This window comes from Pithys albifrons, chromosome 1, assembly GCF_047495875.1.
Source record: "Pithys albifrons albifrons isolate INPA30051 chromosome 1, PitAlb_v1, whole genome shotgun sequence".
In the NCBI taxonomy this organism is placed as follows: Eukaryota; Metazoa; Chordata; class Aves; order Passeriformes; family Thamnophilidae; genus Pithys; species Pithys albifrons.
Window position 1 is genome coordinate 100740553 of NC_092458.1, and position 8031 is coordinate 100748583.

The window sequence follows — 8031 nt, forward strand, 5'->3', positions numbered from 1 at the left end:
GTGGCTCTTCTTCTACCAACACGAAATTTATAACTGCTTTTATATTGCCAGCAGTTCTATTTGTAAGGGCATGGTGACTAAGCTTCAAATGTTGCTATTAATATAAAGCTGTCTGTCATTGATATCAATACTTGGTGTTGCATAAAGTGAAAATTATTTTAGATAACCACTTAAAAATTGGTAGAAACTTCTCAAACTCATACTGTGGTATAGATTTGGGTTTAAAGGTTCTCAATTGTACCGTGTAAAGGAAAACTTATTTCTGTCAGGACATGAATAGCCTGGTTTTTCTTTTATTTGCCTATTGCAGTGAAAATGGTGCAGCACAATAAACCTACTGAAGAGTTGGTTATATTTTCTAGGTACTTTCTGGGTTTGAAATAACACTGTCAATTATCACAAGTGGCGCAGTTGTTTGAATTCAACTGCTGCCAAGTATTTACACTGCTGATGCTGATAAGAATAGAGAAATGAACATGAGAAGCAACTTCCTAAGTCATATGTTGTTATTTTCAATATAAATTTAAAACTATGTTTAAATTAAATGTCTCATCTTATTTGTCATGACATTCCTTAAATTACAATGTCGGTTGTGTAATTACAATAACAGTTTTGTAAAGAATAACATTGTAGAGCAGTCATCTGCTGCTGCACAAAGTTGTCCTTTATCAGAATAGGTGGATAGCCAGAAGGATGTGAGTTAATGTGCAGTCATGCAAAGTAACATAACTCCACAATGGTACTATAAATCTGGTATATGTTTCAATCAAGAAACACAGCATTTTCACTGGATAAGACCTGTGATGGGGCTCTCTGACAAGCAAAGCATGACCATAACATCATAGAATCATTGAATATCCTGAGTTGGAAGGGAACCATAAGGATCATCAAAGTCCAACTCCTTGTTCTGCACAGAGTGGCCCCAAGAATCCCACCATGTGCCTGAGAGCATTGTCCAAACACTTCTTGAACTCAGGCAGGCTTAGTGCTGTGACCACTTCACTGACGAGGCTGTTCCTCCAGGCCCCTTGATCATAACCTGAAAGCAAGTGCCTCTAGGCAGAGCAGAGCACAGCCACACCCCATAAACTTTCCAGTAGTTTGCACAAGTCAGCCTAGGGGGAATTGGTTGTGCTCAGTGCCTGTCCATAGAAGGGTCATTGTATTAGCTAGGGTCTACGCACCCACCTTAACTTCTACCCAAAGGTTAGATAGGGCTTTTAGATTATGCCTAAATAATTGGCAAAAGCTTGTGTTGAAAAATGAAAGAGCAAATTCTTTATTTGCAAGCATTGCTTCAATGATTCTTATGGGGAACTAGAAGAAGCAAAGTATTAACCACACTGAAAAGGGAGGGTGGCAACTTCACAAATCCAATAGCTGGTGTGTTTGAAATATACTGCATTTGATATTGCAGTTCAAACAGCAGTAGTGAGACAGAGTAGCACAGCTGCAAATACTGGACTGTGGGAGGAGTTTGGAAATAAGCCTTGATATATCTAGGTATACAAATATATCTGGTTTTGTAAAACTGTGCTCCACCTATATCCAAAATGTAAAAGTTCTTTGTTTCTCCTCCCCAACATCGCTTGATTTACTCCATCTTTCCCTGTTTGATCTGAGCATCTTCTCAGTGTGTCTGGTTGTGCTTCTTAATATGCAAGGGTCAGCCAAAGTCCAAGAAAGTTGGTGCCTCATCTCTTGTTGGTTGCTGTGCTTCAGTTTCAGGGTGCAAGAGTTCCAAGTAGCATTCCAGTGTCCCCAGTCTGCAAGCACAGGTGAAGCCTGGCCTCCAGTAAGTTGCAGCTCTTTGCCTTCTGACCTAGGGCATGTTGCTGATAAGAGAAAGGACTTGGCCCCTTACCTCAGGGCTATGAATTATATAAAAAAAGTAAGTATAAAATTTGTGTGGGGAGCCCCACTACCCAAACATTAGGGCCTTGTTTCTTGTTTGCTTTCCCACAGCTCACAGATTTTGCAAAAGTTGCTCCCAAAGGACCCATTTGCAACATGAGAGGATCTGCATATGTGCTTTGACTTCTTTAGCCCTTTTTATCTGGTGATGTCATCTTTGATGTCTTCAAAGACGACAAGGCTTTCCATTTCTTTTCTATGAGCATTCTTTGAATTATTTTGGTAGAAATTACTAAAAAGGCATGTAGAACAACTGCCATCACTGGTTTTCCTTCGTTCTTCTTGTCTTCTGATGACTAATTCTCTAGACTGTTTCTGTTGATCAAACAGCAGCTCTTCTGAACATATCATCTGGCTTTTATTTTAATCCATGTGCATTATTTTAATCTTGGAATTGATGGGTTATAAGAACTGGCAGCAGGCTATTGAAAATATGACAATCAACTTGGATTAAACTGAGCTTGTTCAGATACTGTCAGAGTTTAAAACAGCAAAATACAATATATTGTCAATAATACTAGCTAACTTCCAGGTCCAAGATGTATTCAATTCATTTGGTGACATGGCAATCATAATAGGGCAAGTATTATGGGATATATGTATTAATAATGAAGCTTCATCCAAAGGAAAAAAAATGGTATTTAGGTAGATAATGCCCTGGAAAATCTTTACAGTGAAAATACAGAGTTTAGCCACTGATGGGCTAAAGTAGAACTAATTAACCAAAAAACTTCTCTGGAAAACAAACGAGAAATGCTTACAAAAATTGTGCAATTGTCTGTTGCATTTAAAGTCATCATAGAATCATGGAATCAATTGGGTTGGAAAAGACCTCCAAGATCATCAAGTCCAACCCTTGGTCCAACTCCAGTCCCTTTACTAGATCATGGCACTCAGTGCCATGTCCAATCTCAGTTTAAAAGCCTCCAGGGATGGTGAATCCACCACCGCTCTGGGCAGATCATTCCAATGCCTGATTACTCTCTCTGGAAAGAATTTTTTTCTGATCTCCAACTTAAATTTCCCCTGGCAGAGCTTAAGCCTGTGCCCCCTTGTCCTATTGCTGAGTGCCTGGGAGAAGAGACCAACCCCCACCTGGCTAGAACTTCCCTTCAGGTAGTTCTAGACAGTGATGAGGTCACCTTTAAGCCTCCTCTTCTCCAGGCTAAACAACCCCAGCTCCCTCAGCCTCTCCCCATAGGACTTATGCTCCAGTTCCTTCACCAGCCTTGTAGCTCTTCTCTGGACCTGCTCCAGCACCTCAATATCCTTTCTGAACTGAGGGGCCCAGAAGTGAACACAGTACTCAAGGTGTGGCCTCACCAATGCAGAGTACAAAGGAAGGATCACTTCCCTGGTCCTGCTGGCCACGCTATTTTTGATACAGGCCAGGATCCCACTGGCCTTCTTGCTTATAGAAGCTGTTGAAGTATAAAATATGTTTGCCTTATCAGTTAAAAACAGAAAACAAACTTCTAGGCAAATGAGTTCCAGGCAGGAAAGTGCCTCCAGACTAACAGTGTCAAAGCAGACACACTAGAGGCAGAGGCCTCTCCCTACCCTATAGGCAGTGACAGAGAAATAAGCTTATACTAGAGTGAAAAATTCTTGTACTGGGGAGAAAAGTTGTCATTGGCAGTTAAAAAAATAAAAGAAAAAAGAAAAAAAAGAAAAAAGGAGTTCACAGTGGCATTGAGGGAAAATAAATCAACTGGTGAGTTGGAGCTTGGGAAGCAGAATAATTATAAAACAAGTAGTTTGTTGCTACAGACTCATACAATGAGGGAAAACTGCCCATCTAGAAAGTTAACTGACTGTTAATAAATTAAGACAGTCATGTTGCTACCAATAAATTCTTTTTTCCTTTCAATAAAGCTTTGGTGAGGGTATTAAATTAATTTTCTTTAGAAAAATCCAGCTGAAAGAAGGTTGGAGCCGTCCTAATGTGAATCACAATGAAATGATTTGATTCACAAAGGGAAGTGAGAAACAAAAGTTCTAGCAGAAAGAACAGGTAACAGAAAAGTTCAGCCCTGAAAGTGTTAATAAACAGCATTAAAATGAAATATTTCTGCTTCATCAAAAAGGACTGTTGGCTCAGATCAATAATGCATGGTTAAACTGCACACAGGTTTTCCAGAAATAATTAGGCAGCTGGATGAAATTGTACCTGACTTCACAGAGTGCATAGCTCCGCTTTAAAGAAAATGAGTAACAAGATCCCGGAAGGAATCACCTGCAATTGCCACTGAAAAAAATAGCAAACAATATCAGCTTCAGACTGAATGGACAAAGTGGGCTACAGTTGGCAAAGTAGGCACAGCAAAGGATGCCAGGGAGCCTAGGCACTATGCCTGCTTGCCTGCTTCCCTCCCTTCCTCCCTCCTTCAAGGGTCTGCTACTGCTTGGAGCTCCCAGGTGAGTCAGCAGATGTATCCTGGGGTTTTTGGTCCTACAGACCAGCTCTGGGGAAGAAGATTGGTATGAAATCTCTCTGTGCTTTTCTTTTCCTGTTCTCTGCACGTGAGTGAAATGGTCTCAAACAGTTTTCTAAGGAAGTCCCAAAAGACCGACATACAGTGTCACAAAGTTTACAGTGACACATCTGTCTTCTTTCCTGATCTTTATTACTCTGGTAAGATAGAATAAAAAGTTTATTCTTAAGCTGAGACATAATCAAACCCCTCTGAAAGTCAAAGAGTGCATATAAGCAAACTTTTTGTAGTGTATATTTGCTGTATTTCTTAGCTCGAATCACCAAGCAGTAACATTCTTTCAGCATGTTATAAAAAAGATGTCCTACCCCTGATCAGCTGTCTTTCTCCAGGATTTCCATTTATTGGAAGAAGCTTCAGACTGAACTCCGAAAAAGCTCAGGTTCTTGAGTATAGCTGTCCATATATAGTTGTCTCATATATTTTCATTGTAGCACTGGGGGTTTTTTTAGCAGGAATATTTCTGTTGTCTTTTCCCTCTCATTTTCCACTGAATCTCCTTTTACTGTTGAGTGCTCTAGAGCTGTAAGTAGTTGCAAGAGCATACGCCCTGCAAGTTTGAAGGTGTTTTGGCTTCTTTTTTGCCGCCTGATGGTGCCTCTGGAGCCCTGGTGACAAAGGGCCACATTTTCTGTTCTCTGAAGACCTCACTGCCTTTTTCCAGTTACATGAAGAGCAACACGCAGAATCAGCCAGGCAAGCTGAGGAGCACTCCCTTTTGCTCCGCTTTCCATTGCAAAAATGGAGGTGACTCAATAAGAAACATAGGTCAAACAAACCTGCTGAGTGTGTGTGACGCATCAGACCCTAACTTCAAAAGAGCAATGACTTCAGCTTGACACACATACTGTAAGGATTTCAAGTTCCCTGTCATGTGTGCTCAGTATGTACCCATGCCTTATCAACCTTTGTGTGGTTGTGTGATCGTTTTGATCCAGGCCTTTCCTGGTAACCAGGTGTAACTAGGGAAAGGCTTATCTCCTAGGTATTCCCCATCTGTTTTTTTCCCCCCTCCCACATGACAAGGGAGGATAACAGAGAGGGAGATAGGAAGTTGCCAGGCTTCTTGTTCTGTCAAGGGTTGGGAGCAGGGAGTTTTGCTGCTTTCGGTCCCTTGTCAGAGCCACACAGATCAGAGAGAGGATGTGAGAAGAGAGAGCGTGAGAAAGAGCTGGCTTTCTTGTGAGCGTCATTGGTAGGATTGTATTGTACTGGTTTGCTTGGGGGGTGGGTGGGTGCATCTGGTAGTATGTATTTGTTCTGTTTTGTCCCTTTGTTGTCCCTGTTTTCCCCTTCCCTTTCCTCTTTCCTTTTCCCCTGAAAGTCTTCTGATGTTAGGTGCAGATTGTGTATATATAATTGTAAGTATTTAGAAAAATACATATGTACTCTGACTCAATTCAGTTTCTTTCAAGTTTTTTTCCCTTTTCTTTCCCCTGCTTTGAGGAGTGGAGGGAGAAGGAGGGGCAGCTTGGGGGCTAGGAAGCCAAAACAAAACCAAGACAGATTGGCAGAATAGTTTGTTGATGAGTAGTTGGTTTCTGGGAGGGTTTTTTCCAAGTGAAGACAGAACAATGTCGGTGATATTACCCAGAATCTGAGTTTTAGGTACTTTTTATCTCCACATAACATGACTCAGAATACCAGGATTCTGTCTTAACAGCATTCCCAGAAGGCTGATACTTAAGTGCAGAGAGCTAGTTTTAAGTGAATCATAGAATTATAGAACTGGGGACCCAGCTAGTGGGTGACTAGATCCCAACGTCCCTAAACAGTCACTGGAGAAGTAAAAGACCTCTATAGCAGGCACTTACAGATTGAACAAACATCTGCTCCCTGCTCTTGATCTCATTCCCAGGGCAGCATCAGCTGCAGATGTGATCTGAATTGTTCATATCTCACTGAGGCATTTTCTCTGTTGTCCAAGTCCTTGTTGGATGTCAGAGGAGATCTTCACAGTCTTAATTTTCAAAGGTAAAGTATGGCTTGATGTGACATGTCAATTTAAATTTATATAATAAAAATAAGATATTCAAAAAATCCTGTTACCCAGTCCCGGAGAATGAAGTCCTGAAAGACTTGGCATGCTGCTAACACAAACAAACACTGCTTGGTTTTCAAAACTTAACTTTGACTTTACAGTGACCTGTTGTTGTGGCTTTGGGATGTTAAAGGAAAACAATTCTCTCCCTGCCACTAACTCCCCATGCCATTAGTTAACAAAAGAAGGAGTTAATTGCTACCATTTCCTTCTTGATCCTTTGGGTGGGGGGCAGACTGGGGGAGGGTGTGCCGAGGAACGGGTTTACTCTGTCTCTTTTGTTTTTGGGGACATTCCATTTAGCTCGGGCTGAACGCAGCAGCTGTGTGTGTGCTGCTGTGGGAGAGAAGCCGTTCTCCTGCTTCTCACTGCTGCTGCTGTTTAGCGAGCTGGTTCTTTTTCTTGCCATGGCTGTTCTGGTTCGGCACTGGGGCCCCGGTTGCCACTCCAGCTTCACTGTCGCCCACAGTGTCATGGCTTGCCTGCCCCTGCTGCGGCAGCCACCCGAGAGAGGAGTCACAGCTGTTTTCCTGGGAACTATCATCGTCCCTCCACTTCTATTTTTTTTTTCCTTCTTTGTTTAGGATAAAGGACAAAGAGAGAGAGAGAGTTCAGTTAGTGCTCTCCGCTTGTCTCTGCCTCGCTGGGAAAAGACAGAACTCATCTTGCAGCCAGCCGAGGTGGGGCATTGACACTGTCCATAAATATAACTGCTCCAGGAGGAATCTACTGTTTGAGGGTGGTTTTTTTTTTTTTGTTTTTTTTTTTTATTTCCTTTGGTGCCGGGGGAATAGTTTGCTCTGGTCTGTTTACAGTTATATCTATATCTACATATATATATGTAGTAGTTAAAAACAGTTATTCTTCTTATATCCATTTTCTTATTAAAGTTCCTTTTCTTAAACTTAATAAAGAGTGACGTGATTATTGTGGAGGAATCCTCTCCTCTGCTTTTTGGTAAACATTTTGGTTTCTTCCCTCAAACTAAGACACCAGTCTAAGCCCACTGTGGACTCCTCTTCTTCTAACTTTAGCTGGCATTGACTCTTTTAACTGAAATAGTATTTAGGAATGCGTTTAATAAATAATTAAATTAGTCTAGAAGTATTTCTTTATCTGTCCTTAAATAAAAGCCCTTGACAATGCACCAGAAAGGCTGAGACTTGCTGAAGATGATGTGCTTCATATATATGCTCTGCTTCCTTCAGAGAGAGATTAAGTTAAATCCTGCTCTTGAAAGAAAAAAGCGCATCATCAGAAAAAAGCCTCCAAATGCTTAGAATCATCCTGAAATAGGAATTTGCTTCTTTCACCTGTACATACCATGATAGATCTGAGCTCAATATGTGACATCTTATAAAGGCACTCAAAGTTCTTTATCTTTTGCAGGCATACGTTTAAATACTCCTAACCAAAGAGAAAAAAGAAAAGGGGGCGGGGGGGAGGGGGGGAGGGAAGGGAAGGCTTGGGAAGGGAAGGTTAGGTTTGGGAAGGGAAGGCTTGGGAAGGGAAAGGGAACAGGAAGGTTTGGGAAGGGAAAGGGAATGGGAAGGTTTGGGAAGGGAAGATTTGGGAAGGTAA

At 41.5% G+C, this 8031-nt stretch overlaps 1 long non-coding RNA gene across 1 annotated transcript; it reads left to right on the plus strand.

The window, feature by feature from the left end:
* The first annotated feature begins 5464 nt into the window (after positions 1–5464).
* LOC139680262 (uncharacterized) lies at positions 5465–7187 on the plus strand. The gene is made up of 3 exons (XR_011699324.1): positions 5465–5604; positions 6268–6383; positions 7035–7187. It is a non-coding gene; the product is annotated as an uncharacterized lncRNA (long non-coding RNA).
* Positions 7188–8031: the final 844 nt, after the last annotated feature.